Source organism: Oncorhynchus kisutch, linkage group LG14 (genome assembly GCF_002021735.2).
Source record: "Oncorhynchus kisutch isolate 150728-3 linkage group LG14, Okis_V2, whole genome shotgun sequence".
NCBI lineage: Eukaryota > Metazoa > Chordata > Actinopteri > Salmoniformes > Salmonidae > Oncorhynchus > Oncorhynchus kisutch.
The window spans coordinates 28,867,981-28,882,863 of NC_034187.2; the positions used below are offsets into that span (position 1 = coordinate 28,867,981).

The 14,883-nt window shown below is 42.1% G+C and overlaps 1 protein-coding gene and 1 long non-coding RNA gene across 3 annotated transcripts in view; one reads left to right on the plus strand and one right to left on the minus strand.

Annotated features, from left to right (window-relative positions):
* Positions 1-14,883, minus strand: part of LOC109904033 (signal-induced proliferation-associated 1-like protein 1) — an 88,574-nt gene that overhangs the window by 65,999 nt on the left and 7,692 nt on the right. The gene's annotated exons all lie outside the window — the stretch shown is intronic.
* On the plus strand, positions 8,906-10,334 carry LOC109904034 (uncharacterized). The gene is made up of 2 exons (XR_002257121.2): positions 8,906-9,168; positions 9,980-10,334. It is a non-coding gene; the product is annotated as an uncharacterized LOC109904034 (long non-coding RNA).

A 14,883-nucleotide genomic window follows, 5' to 3' on the forward strand; every position in this document is an offset into this window, starting at 1 on the left:
TGTTGCTGTTAAAATACAATATATAATTTCAATTCTGAACTGGAAAAAACGGATTGATCACATCACAGAGATGAATAACAGAACACACACAGGCTTTTTGATCGTGCAACACTCAGTAACAGTACAGATGAAAAATTATCAGGCCTAATGTACATCTTACTGTATAAATTATTGTTGAAAGAAAGTCTAGGTAGGAACTGTTGCTATTAAAATACAATACATATGTTTTTATTCTGAACTGGAATAAACTGATTGATAACATCACACAGATTTAGACCAGAAAACACACACACACATTCCTAATGAGAGGTGTGCGGCTGGTTGAAGTTTTCAACAAGCATGTCTATTCGGGGCTCAGTTTTTGACAGTACAACTCTGAGGTCATGCTCAGCATTGAGACTCTTTCTGTACTTGAGAACCCTGACTTCCCAAATTGGATCAGAACATCTACTTCTTTCTAAGTTAGGCAGGAGACCACTTCCTGCTGTAGATGAGCAACCCAGAACTGTGTGTGTGTGAAGCATCTTGCTTCAATCAGTTTATTCCAGTTCAGAATAAAATTGATTACTTGTATTTTAATAGCAACAGTTCCAACCTAGACTTGTTCTCAACAATAATTTCTACAGTTAAATGTACAGTAGGCATGATCATTTTTCATCTTCATCTGTACTGTTTCTTAGGTTTGCACTATCAGTAGCTAGCTAGCTTGCTTTGGCTAACGTTAGCTATTAGCTGTGTAATGTTACAAGGCCAGGGGATTGTTTGAAAGAGAAACTCACATGTACTACTATGAGAGATAGTACTCCCTTATTTCTGCTTATAAAATGACAACAATGCCTTGCTAGCTGACTTACTTTTCCACTGTGGAAGCACTGTTTCCTGAAGCATTCTGCCCTGTTCTGAAATAACTCCCTGGGTTTACCGTCATGTTGTGCCTGGAAGATTAGTTCAGGACGTGTCATTTTATTAATTTGTTTGTTTTTGAGAGACTCATTAGTAAGCACTTCCCCAAACAAAACACATTGTGTGCGCTCCTTATTATTTCTCAGTTTGTATGAAAGAGACAGAAAGTCATCATTGTATTTGCGTTTCATGACGATTGACCTCAGTCAGAACTTGTGGCTAGCATGAGTCTATTTCATGACAGCGGTGAGTGTTGGCAAGTGGAAATAACAAGTTAGTGGTTTGAACGACAGCGCTGCAGCGTGTGGGTCGCAGAGGGATCTTCAAGTAACTGCAGAAAAAATATCCGTTAAACCGCGAAGCACACGGGCATCTCCCTCTACCTCTCCCACAGCTGCCAAACTGAGCAGAGACCGCTGCTAAGCAGAGTGCACTGAACTGAGAGCGCAGTTGCACTTGGCCAAATCAATTCCAGCAATTAATGAAGTTATTATACATTTATGTCGTGACCCACCATTAAAAGGTCTGCGACCCACTTTTAAGAAACGCTGCCCTAGGCATTTAAAACATTGTATGGATAGGCGTACCGTCAACGGGACAGTTGTAAATCATGCAGCGCCTTGTGTCACGATCACAGATTTTAGAGAAACAACAAATGTCGGTACATATAAGAGTCTTATATCAGCTGAAGGCTTAAATTCTTGTTAACATAACTGCACTGTCCAATTTACAGTAGCTATTACTGCGAAAAAAGTGCCATTCTATTGTTTGAGGAGAGCTCCTAACAACACTTTTTTTCACCAGGATAGGTTTGATAAATTCACCTCTGAAGGTGAAATGTGTACTTATATTTATTTATTTTTATTTTTATTTCACCTTTATTTAACCAGGTAGGCTAGTTGAGAACAAGTTCTCATTTGCAACTGCGACCTGGCCAAGATAAAGCATAGCAGTGTGAGCAGACAACAAAGAGTTACACATGGAGTAAACAATTAACAAGTCAATAACACAGTAGAAAACAAAGGGGGAGTCTATATACAATGTGTGCAAAAGGCATGAGGTAGGCAAATAATTACAATTTTGCAGATTAACACTGGAGTGATGAATGATCAGATGGTCATGTACAGGTAGAGATATTGGTGTGCAAAAGAGCAGAAAAGTAAATAAATAAAAAAAGTATGGGGATGAGGTAGGTGAAAAAGGGTGGGCTATTTACCAATAGACTATGTACAGCTGCAGCGATCGGTTAGCTGCTCAGATAGCTGATGTTTGAAGTTGGTGAGGGAGATAAAAGTCTCCAAATTCAGCGATTTTTGCAATTCGTTCCAGTCACAGGCAGCAGAGTACTGGAACGAAAGGCGGCCAAATGAGGTGTTGGCTTTAGGGATGATCAGTGAGATACACCTGCTGGAGCGCGTGCTACGGATGGGTGTTGCCATCGTGACCAGTGAGCTGAGATAAGGCGGAGCTTTACCTAGCATGGACTTGTAGATGACCTGGAGCCAGTGGGTCTGGCGACGAATATGTAGCGAGGGCCAGCCGACTAGAGCATACAAGTCGCAGTGGTGGGTGGTATAAGGTGCTTTAGTGACAAAACGGATGGCACTGTGATAGACTGCATCCAGTTTGCTGAGTAGAGTGTTGGAAGCCATTTTGTAGATGACATCGCCGAAGTCGAGGATCGGTAGGATAGTCAGTTTTACTAGGGTAAGCTTGGCGGCGTGAGTGAAGGAGGCTTTGTTGCGGAATAGAAAGCCGACTCTTGATTTGATTTTCGATTGGAGATATTTGATATGAGTCTGGAAGGAGAGTTTGCAGTCTAGCCAGACACCTAGGTACTTATAGACGTCCACATATTCTAGGTTGGAACCATCCAGGGTGGTGATGCTAGTCGGGCATGCGGGTGCAGGCAGCGACCGGTTGAAAAGCATGCATTTGGTTTTACTAGCGTTTAAGAGCAGTTGGAGGCCACGGAAGGAGTGTTGTATGGCATTGAAGCTTGTTTGGAGGTTAGATAGCACAGTGTCCAAAGACGGGCCGAAAGTATATAGAATGGTGTCGTCTGCGTAGAGGTGGATCAGGGAGTCGCCCGCAGCAAGAGCAACATCATTGATATACACAGAGAAAAGAGTCGGCCCGAGAATTGAACCCTGTGGCACCCCCATAGAGACTGCCAGAGGACCGGACAGCATGCCCTCCGATTTGACACACTGAACTCTGTCTGCAAAGTAATTGGTGAACCAGGCAAGGCAGTCATCCGAAAAACCGAGGCTACTGAGTCTGACTCTGTAATATGGTGATTGACAGAGTCGAAAGCCTTGGCCTTGGCCAGGTCGATGAAGACGGCTGCACAGTACTGTCTTTTATCGATGGCGGTTATGATATCGTTTAGTACCTTGAGTGTGGCTGAGGTGCACCCATGACCGGCTCGGAAACCAGATTGCACAGCGGAGAAGGTACGGTGAAATCTTGCTCTTATTTATCATCCAAATGGTACCAAAGATAACATGAAGTGTCGTTTTGGTAGATACAATTATTTTTCATATATATAGCATGCACGGTCAATTTTGTATTTCCACTCGTTCAATTTGCAAAGAAAGGAATCTGTGAAAATCTAAGCCTAAACGTTGTTTCATCCAGTCAAATCACATTCGTATGTATTCCTCAGAGATACTAGAATGCAACCAGACTTCACTATATCATTAGGGGTGTAGTATATCCTATAAGACACCACTTATAAGATGGCTACTAATACTGGAAAAGTCCAAGTATACAGATTTGACGATATTCTTGCAGAAAAAGTAACCGGAAGGTTGCAAGTTCAAACCCCCCAGCTGAGGTACAAGGTACAAATCTGTCATTCTGCCCCTGAACAGGCAGTTAACCCACTGTTCCTAGGCAGTCATTGAAAGTAAGAATTTGTTCTTTATTGACTTGCCTAGTTAAATAAAGGTAAAATAAAAATTCACAATTTGCCCAAATGTACCTGGGTGACTTCACACGCATGTAGTTTGCTCATACTTCAAGGTATCCGTCTGAAACTTTGTACATACACTGCTGCCATCTTGTGGACACCATCGGAATTACAACCAGAGTGATGGCTAGAAGTGGGACCTTTCTGTTGCATTTCAAAGATGGTGGTAGGAAAAAAATAACGTGTTTTTTCCTTTGTATTTTCTTCTACCAGATCTATTGTGTTATATTTCCCTACTTCAAAGTGTTTCCTTTCAAATGGTACCAATAATATACATCCTTGCTTCAGGGCCTGAGCTACAGGCAGTTAGTATGTCATTTTAGGTGAAAATTGAAAAAAAGGGGGCTATCCCTAATGAATAAAATCAACTATATGCATTGAACTTTTCTGATGCTTTAATAAGCGTACTGTTTGATGAAATAAGACACAAATGACTCAAGAGGGAGCCAGATATCAACCAGAAGAAAAAACCTTGACCTTTCCCGACCCTCGTTCTCCCGGTCCTAATGTCTTTTAGATTCTGTTGCCGGTACGCAAGGAGTGATACAAACCTTAACTTCTATTGCCAACTATGTAAAAAATAGCCTATAAAGCCAACAAATACAAACATTGCAGCCTGCAGGTAGAAAACATCCTTAAAAAAATAAATATCCTATAAATCACATTGACTACGTATGGCCTGTCTGCAACCAACTTGAAACATTGTAACTATCAACTTTGGTCTGGCCAAAAGCTCATAATTGCAAACTTGCAACATTGTATACAATATTCTGAGCCCTCAGAGATTCCTGCTCTAGTGAGCTTGGGACAGAAATAGCTGTAGGCTATTTGCGCAAGGCATAAGAGGTAATCAGGTAAGCCTATATTATGATGTTTCCTCTGGATCAGAGCATGACATTATTCCCTTTCACGCTGAGTGGTTTTCAAAAGGGAGAGAGCTGGAAAGATTTTTCAAATACATTAAGAATGACAATATTCCTTAAATGTATGTAAAAACAGACTTTGTTTGCTTGCTGCTTGAGGTGAAGAAAACATTACTTTGAGAAGCTCCACAGCTCATTAGTGGTGGTGCGTTAATTAAGACAATCAGAAATACTATCAGATCCCCAAAGGGGAACATTTATATGCCAACATTTGCTCGCAGGACAGGTAGTTATAGGCCAACTTCTAGGGGTAATCAGGTGCGCGTCCTCACACAACATTGACAGGAGCGCTCCAAACAAAAATGGACAAAACTTGTAAATGGAAAGAATTAAACCAAAACTTGTTTCTCACAAGTGTAGCATTGGTTGTGCGCTCTGCGAACAACATGTCCACTCTGACAAAGAGAACGGAAAATACTGGAATAATATTATATTCAATGCATTAAACAGACATTACCGTAACAAAAACAAACACTGTATCTTAGAAATTATACGAATTAACGGTAAACGTACTACTGGTGATATATAGTGCATTTGGAAAGTATTCAGAGCCTTAAACTTTTTCCACATTTTGTTACGTTTCAGCCTGATTCTAAAATGGATGAAATTACATTTTATCCTCATCAATCTACAGAAAAAAACACGAAAAAAACGCTAAAACAGTTTAGATTTTTTTGCAAATGGATTAAAAATAAATTTAAAAAATACCTTATTTACATACACTACTGGTCAAAAGTTTTAGAACACCTACTCATTCAAGGCTTTTTCTTTATTTTACTATTTTCTACATTGTAGAATAATAGTGAAGACATCAAAACTATGAAATAACTTATATATAGAATCATGTAGTAGCCAAAAAAGGGTTAAAAAAAACAAAATATATTTTATATTTGAGATTCTTCAAATAGCCACCCTTTGCCTTGATGACAGCATTCAAATCAAATCAAATGTTATTTGTCACATACACATGGTTAGCAGATGTTAATGCAAGTGTAGCGAAATGCTTGTGCTTCTAGTTCCGACAATGCAGTAATAACCAACGGGTAATCGACCTTATACACACAAGTGTAAAGGGATGAAGAATATGTACATAAAGTTATATGAATGAGTGATGGTACAGAACGGCATAGGCAAGACGCAGTAGATGGTATCGAGTACAGTATATACATATGAGATGAGTAATGTAGGGTATGTAAACATATAAAATTGGCATTGTTTAAAGTGGCTAGTGATACATGTATTACATAAAGATGGCAAGATGCAGTAGATGGTATAGAGTACAGTATATATATATGAGATGAGTAATGTAGGGTATGTAAACATTACGTTAAGTGGCATTGTTTAAAGTGGCTAGTGATACATTTTTTACATAAATTTTTCCATTATTAAAGTGGCTGGAGTTGAGTCAGTATGTTGGAAGCAGCCACTCAATGTTAGTGGTGGATGTTTAACAGTTTGATGGCCTTGAGATATAATCTTTTTTTCAGTCTCTCGGTCCCTGCTTTGATGCACCTGTACTGACCTCGCCTTCTGGATGATAGCGGGGTGAACAGGCAGTGGCTCGGGTAGTTGTTGTCCTTGATCATCTTTATGGCCTTCCTGTGACATCGGGTGGTGTAGGTGTCCTGGAGGGCAGGTAGTTTGCCCCCGGTGATGCGTTGTGCAGACCTCACTACCCTCTGGAGAGCCTTACGGTTGTGGGCGGAGCAGTTGCCATACCAGGAGGTGATACAGCCCGATAGGATGCTCTCGATTGTGCATCTGTAAAAGTTTGTGAGTGCTTTTGGTGACAAGCCGAATTTCTTCGGGCTACTGAGGTTGAAGAGGTGCCGCTGCGCCTTCTTCACCACGCTGTCTGCGTGGGTGGACCAATTCAGTTTGTCCGTGATGTGTACGCCGAGGAACTTAAAACTTACTACCCTTCTCCACTACTGTCCCGTCGACGTGGATAGGGGGGTGCTCCCTCTGCTGTTTCTCCTTTGTTTTGTTGACGTTGAGTGTGAGGTTATTTTCCTGACACCACACTCCGAGGGCCCTCACCACCTCCCTGTAGGCCGTCTCGTCGTTGTTGGTAATCAAGCCTACCACTGTAGTGTCGTCTGCAAACTTGATGATTGAGTTGGAGGCTTGCATGGCCACGCAGTCATGGGTGAACAGGGAGTACAGGAGAGTGCTCAGAACGCACCCTTGTTGGGCCCCAGTGTTGAGGATTAGCGGGGTGGAGATGTTGTTACCTACCCTCACCACCTGGGGGCGGCCCGTCAGGAAGTCCAGTACCCAGTTGCACAGGGCGGGGTCGAGACCCAAAGTGAGTCCTACACGGCGGTAGTCGTTTAGCTCAGTTACCTTAGCTTTCTTGGGAACAGGAACAATGGTGGCCCTCTTGAAGCATGTGGGGACAGCAGACTGGGATAAGGATTGATTGAATATGTCCATAAACACACCAGCCAGATGGTCTGCGCATGCTCTGAGGACGCGGCTGGGGATGCCGTCTGGGCCTGCAGCCTTGCGAGGGTTAACACGTTTAAATGTTTTACTCACGTCGGCTCCAGTGAAGGAGAGTCCGCAGGATTTGGTAGCGGGCGGTGTCAATGGCACTGTAGTGGGAGCAAGACATCCTGGTCCGCGACGGGGCTGGTTTTCTTTTTATAATCCGTGATTGACTGTAGACCCTGCCACATACCTCTTGTGTCTGAGCCGTTGAATTGCGACTCTACTTTGTCTCTATACTGATGCTTAGCTTGTTTGATTGCCTTGCGGAGGGAATAGATACACTGTTTGTATTCGGCCATGTTTCCGGTCACCTTGCCCTGATTAAAAGCAGTGGTTCGCACTTTCAGTTTCACGCCAATGCTGCCATCAATCCACGGTTTCTGGTTTGGGAATGTTGTAATAGTTGCTGTGGGTACGACATCGCAGATGCACTTGCTAATAAACTCGCTCACCGAATCAGTGTATTCGTCAATGTTGTTGTTTGACACAATGCGGAACATATCCCAATCCACGTGATCGAAGCAATCTTGAAGCGTGGAATCAGATTGGTCGTACCAGCGTTGAACAGACTTGAGCACGGGAGCTTCCTGTTTTAGTCTCTGTCTATAGGCAGGGAGCAACAAAATGGAGTCGTGGTCAGCTTTTCCGAAAGGAGGGCTGGGGAGGGCCAGGGTTTTACCAGCCCTGGTAGCACAATCAATATGCTGATAGAATTTAGGGAGTCTTGTTTTCAGATTAGCCTTCTTAAAATCCCCAGCTACAATGAATGCAGCCTCAGGATGTGGTTTCCAGTTTACAAAGAGTCAAATAAAGTTTGTTCAGGGCCATCGATGTGTCTGCTTGGGGGGGAATATATGGGGCTGTGATTACTATCTAAGAGAATTCTCTTAGATAATGCCAAGAGAAATTTGCCTACTTTCAAAGGCACTGTATGTAATTGGGAATTGATAGACTAACAATCAAACGCAAACAATTTACACAATGAAGTTATGAAACAATGAATGTGCACAAATTGGTGGAAGAGAGCGCATTCTGGAGGGAGATGTGCATTGTGCAGCCACACTCACCTTCTTCTTGGACTGTGCCATCACCGCGGTCTCGGCAATGGATTAGTCTCGGCCTCCGCAATGGATTAGTTCACTGAGGTGTGCGCGAATAAGACAGGTGTCTCGTGTGCCATAAAAATAAATAAATATATACGGTACTGCTTGACTAAAACAATCGGCCAGTCGACTAATTGGGGTCAGCTCTAGTTTTTATTCACCAACGTAACAACACAGAGTGGTCAAAAACGTACTAACTCAGTTGTCGTCACGATCTGGTGACCTATAACTACAAACATAATTATGTTTATTATGAATTTATTTCCAGATATCTTCTAAACGACCCACAATGCATCATCATATGGAGAATCTACTTTACGTTAGCTAGCTCGAGCTGGCTGACATTAGCCACTAGCCATGCAGACCTAGTGTTGGCAGTGGTGAGCTACAATCCACCAATCACGAGGTGGTGTGATGTAAACAACCAATCAGATTCCCTACACGTGGGGGCATTATCTCTGTGAAGTAGGCTAGCAGAGTTTTCCAACCTTGGATTAGTAGTAGCGCACTACAGTAGCTGAGTTACTGTGCTGTTGTGATCATTTCCATCTGACTGGGGACTTCCTCCAATCAACGTCTTATTGTAGGACTCTTCCCCTTATCTCCTGTGATGCGCCTCTAGATTATTGCCTCTGGAATCTATCTACTTTAGATTTACATCACTATATGGCTATTGGATTAGCTGGCTCTCTCTCAACCAGTGAAATGGCCTCTCCCTCTGAAGAGTCTCTGTCCTTGGCTTTTCTTTGGTAGCTAACTCAGCCGTCAATCGGTAAGTCTATGCTCTCTCTACTTTTTATTGGCTGGATTTTTGTTGTTGTTGTGTTCTGTGGGTTCCTGCCTGTGCTATACTAGTTGGTGTTGTTCTCTGGTTTACTACTTAGCTATGTCGACTTTGGTGGTTGGCTAGCTAGCATTTTAAAATAACTAACTTTAGCTGGCTGGCTTGCTGGCAAACATAACTGCATATACCAGTAACATTATTGATAATTTGTTAGATGGTGTTATGCATTTCCAAAACACTGGTTTACTTTAATGTAGCTGTAAGCTAGGTGTTGATTGCAACTGACTGACTCATGCAGTGCCAAGGTAATGTTAGCAGACTGGTAGGGCTAACATTAGCAGGCTAATTGGCTAGCAACCTTGCAAGCTGATTTGTACCAATACATTCCTAAAGTATTTGCCTGTTGGCTGAACATTTTATTGAAACCAGCAGTCATGAATGCAAACGATTTGGTTTGATTTTAAGTTATACATTTGGAAGTTATTTCTGTTGGAGTATACATTATAGGGAATAGGCTGCCTTGCTGGGTCCTCCATATAACGACACACCCGCAAAAATTATTTTTTCGGCATGACTTCGGAATTCTGATAGGTTTATGTAATAACTTTGCATTGCCACTTTTGATGTGTATACTAATGCAAACACATGTTACATGTGATTGTGTTTATGCTATCTACTGTTTAATATTACAGAATTGTCCCCCCTTGTCAGGAAATCATAGAGATATCAGGTGAGAACAGTAAATGGACTATTCCATTGCATTGAATTCCTTCCCCCACTCTCTCTTTGTGTGTTTCAGAGAAGAGCCCCTGACATCCTCACACAGGACAAGGAAGGAACTGGAGCCAAGCAGTCTCATTCCTCACCCCCACCATGCCCAAAGCGGAGCAGGAACTTAACTCACAGGATGGAAACGTATTATGTGCTTAGACTACAGAGAAGATGTGAAATCTTGGAGCAATATGAAGTGGGATTTCTGCTGGTCGGGATGCAGGAAACAAAGGGGAACCTGCAACTCTTTAAAAAATGTTGTTAACAAAGATAATATGTTGATAAGATAATATGTTGAAACCCCCATCACACTAAGTTCTGAGGAGAACTCATGCGGTGCTATGGAGCTTTGAATTCCACGCTCCTGAAAGTAACAAAAACAGTTGAGCTGTTAAAGTGAAGGACCAGCTGAACAGACGTGTCTGCAGAAAAGATTATAACCACAAATAGGTGCTAAGTGGCATAAAAAAAATCCAGGTCCATTCATTGTATTTTAATTATGGCTTATCCCACAAATTAAAGGCTTTTTTACTTGAAAACTCACACGGGTGCCTGGACTTGGATTTTTTTATGCCACTTAGCATCTATTTGTGGTTATAATTTTTCCTTTTGCTTTTCTAGTACTATCTCCCTTCAAAAGCACCTGTGGTTGTTTTGGAATACCTGAAGCGCCCCTGCTGCTTCTTTTTTCTTCAAGACCTGTCTGCAGATTGATATCCTGATTCATGAATGACCAATCCACATCACATTCCAATCTGCTCATGTTTCTGTCCACAGAACAACAGTACAGCTTTGTTGTTCGACCCGTATGGGCAGATAATATGTCACTATTGCATGGCAGACACAGCATGGGGCATTGGCCTTGTTCTCTGTTTATAGACTACGAATAGTAGCAGAGAGAGCCCTGTCAACTACAGTATGTGAGGAAAAGACAGGGGGAGTAGGCTTTAAAGTGTGATACCGTGTAGAGACTGACTGGCATGTTCAGACAAAACCAGACAGATCATCACTATGTCAGGCAAAATAGTCTGAAGCAACACAACACATCCTCAGGGACCAACATTTCATTACGGAAACCTTTTCTTTCCAAACAGTTTTTTTCTCTCTCTGTGTGGTTGTTTGTTCCTCGATGCCTGCCCACCACACATTATTTCCAGCACTTGTTGGACCTGAGAGATGGGAATTACAGCCTGTCTGGTGTAGTGGGAATGTGGCTTTGCGTTAGGGTTCGGTTAAGTCATGTTTACAATCACATTTTTTGGCATATCCGATTCAAATCTGTTATTGTTCCTGCAGTCTGAACAGTCAAAAGCCACATGGAATCAGATATTTCAAGCAACATTTAAAACCACCTACGAAGTCAGATACAAAACTGATTCCCGGCCATGTGACTTGTGTCTAAACGGTCAGTTCTGATTTAGTTGCCCTCAAGTGGTATTTAGACTGTTATTTTACTCTGTTGACAGTTTGACAAGAACATGACATGGTAGCTAACTAGCCAGTTAATTGTTTACAAACAAATGAGTTCATGTGCCAGAAAGCCACCAAGCTAGCTAGTTGACTACTGTGGCTAGTCAAAGATAACTTGTTTTGAAAGTTGGACCATCTTATCTTATTCTTACACTATGATTTTGAACATTCAAAACATTCAAAAAAAACGGGAAACGTCCATGGCACGCATTTTTATTGTCAATGTTCCCTCTAAGTTGCGCATGGGGGCTCAGCTCCCTTTGGACTGCTGCACATAAAAAAATAAATGTGAGCTCACACAGAGAAGCACGGGGTTGAACTTCACTCAACTTTTGACAGTTTTCCCCTTTAGTTAACACGATCAACACTTCGCTCTACTGTGGGAATTGTGATCGAATCAACGCAATATTAGCCACTTTCAATGTAATATACTGAAACAAAATGAACTATGCAAGATTTAATATGCAAAACTAACTGTGCAAGAGATTTTCTTGTTGGCAGAGCATATTGGAGTAGGATTCTATTGCGTTGACAGGCACTAATCAAGCCTGTACTCTACACAGACAAGTGTGCCATAACCAATCAGAGTTGCAGTAGGCCTATATGCAAATAGCGATTGCCATATGAAGCTGTGCCATTGACTTTGAACTGGACTGTGTTTACAGTATGAGCGGTTGCGAGTAGATGCGCTTGTTTTTAGATCAAAGTGAGAGCTGCATGTAGCCACATGTGCACATTTGTTCATATTCTTTGCTAGTTAGTGAGTTATTAGCCCAGTTATAGCTCATGTCGGGTCAACAATGGGGGAGTGGTTGCTTCCAACAAGAGCACAAAATGTGTACATTTCTAGCCATCTTTGAGCTTGTTTATGTCTTAAAGGGGAAGTGTTGTATTTTGAGGCGGTCTTGAATAAGCTAAGTAGCAAATAGACAGAGCGTAGCATAATTTGTCTGATTCTCTGTAATAATGGTTGTAAATATTAATGCATTTTATTTTGTAAAGTGGTTTCTTGCATCAAACACAACATTTTCAGTCACCTCCTTGTCTGATGGACAAGTGGATAAACAGGTTAATGTCAAGCCCTGCATGTTTTTTTAAAAGTCTCATGGAAGGTAGGCATTGAACACCACACATAGGCTACTACTGTAGGCTGAATGATAGAACAGCTATTTCCATGTTAAAATGTTATGGGGTGCGTTTCTCTTGTTTTTGATGGTAGGCCACTCTGGTAGGTCTACATTATGATCAAATAGCCACAGTAGCCCTCTTGGCACTGTAACTTTAAGCGGGAACAGCCTCAGTGTTCACAGTAAACGCATGCCGAATGTTGCACAGAATTTTCACAAGTTCAAGTTTGCGCTCAGCAGACCTGAAATTTGCTCAATGCTGAAAAAAATTGAGGGAACTTTGGTTGTCACCCTAGCTTGTTACATAACTTCTGAGTGATAGGAAGCACGAGCATCACCATCATCAGCCTACACCAATGTGCACACACCCATCATCACTATGACAACTAGCGTAGCCATGTCAGTAAATGACTGCTGTCTGAACACACACATACAGTGGGGCAAAAAAGTATTTAGTCAGCCACCAATTGTGCAAGTTCTCCCACTTAAAAAGATGAGAGAGGCCTGTAATTTTCATCATAGGTACACTTCAACTATGACAACAAAATGAGAAAAAAAATCCAGAAAATCACATTGTAGGATTTTTTATTAATTAATTTGCAAATTATGGTGGAAAATAAGTATTTGGTCACCTACAAACAAGCAAGATTTCTGGCTCTCACAGACCTGTAACTTCTTCTTTAAGAGGCTCCTCTGTCCTCCACTCGTTACCTGTATTAATGGCACCTGTTTGAACTTGTTATCAGTATAAAAGACACCTGTCCACAACCTCAAACAGTCACACTCCAAACTCCACTATGGCCAAGACCAAAGAGCTGTCAAAGGACACCAGAAACAAAATTGTAGACCTGCACCAGGCTGGGAAGACTGAATCTGTAATAGGTAAGCAGCTTGGTTTGAAGAAATCAACTGTGGGAGCAATTATTAGGAAATGGAAGACATACAAGACCACTGATAATCTCCCTCGATCTGGGGCTCCACGCAAGATCTCACCCCGTGGGGTCAAAATGATCACAAGAACGGTGAGCAAAAATCCCAGAACCACACGGGGGGACCTAGTGAATGACCTGCAGAGAGCTGGGACCAAAGTAACAAAGCCTACCATAAGTAATACACTACGCCGCCAGGGACTCAAATCCTGCAGTGCCAGACGTGTCCCCCTGCTTAAGCCAGTACATGTCCAGGCCCGTCTGAAGTTTGCTAGAGAGCATTTGGATGATCCAGAAGAAGATTGGGAGAATGTCATATGGTCAGATGAAACCAAAATATAACCTTTTGGTAAAAACTCAACTCGTCGTGTTTGGAGGACAAAGAATGCAGAGTTGCATCCAAAGAACACCATACCTACTGTGAAGCATGGGGGTGGAAACATCATGCTTTGGGGCTGTTTATCTGCAAAGGGACCAGGATGACTGATCCGTGTAAAGGAAAGAATGAATGGGGCCATGTATCGTGAGATTTTGAGTGAAAACCTCCTTCCATCAGCAAGGGCATTGAAGATGAAACGTGGCTGTATATCATTTGGCCAGTCAGTGTTCCAAAAAGTACTTGAAAAACAAAATTGATTTTAGCATTAAGGCATGCAGTGTGAACAAGGCTTTAGTGTGAGGTTACTTGAGTTCATCAGCAACAGACTAACAGACTATCAGGGCAGAACAAGAATTGGACTGACTCTGTAGGGAATAGGACTATTTGTCAGCTGTGGGAGGGCTAGATTAGAATAGACATCTTGTCCCAAATCAGCACATCAACTATGTTGCACCTGCACCACTACATTACATTCTGCCTCATCAGGAGAATAAGTAGGGGGCATCACAAGGCAAAACATTTGATCTCCACATATATAATAGTGTAACCACAAAAGCCGAGAGCATTTTTGTGAGGTTGACGTTCCCCAAACGTGGTCGAAGGGGCAGTTTTCTTTGTTCATCTGCATGTACTCTGTGACAGTGAGCTGAAAGAGATTACATCATCTCCATTGTGAGTACTGAGCTCTCTCGCCGTTTCCATCGGTTGGCATACCCCCGGTAGGCCCAAGCAGACAAAGCCGGTGCATTCCAACAGTTTAATAGGAGACACTACTACAGTCATCCTCATCCCAGTCAGCTTTATCATCCCCCTTCAATTCAATGGTGACATCGTAGGGCACTGGAGGACAGATTGCCAAGCCAATAATTTACTCTTCTGCCTTTGGGTCTGACAAACACTGCTTAATCATTTGAACAGGAGCCAACAAATGTTTCCATAATGTTAATATATTTCTAGTCATTATCTTTTGTGGTTACGGACGGTTGGCCAAAAGTTCAATCCACTTATTTTATTTCACAGTGATGAG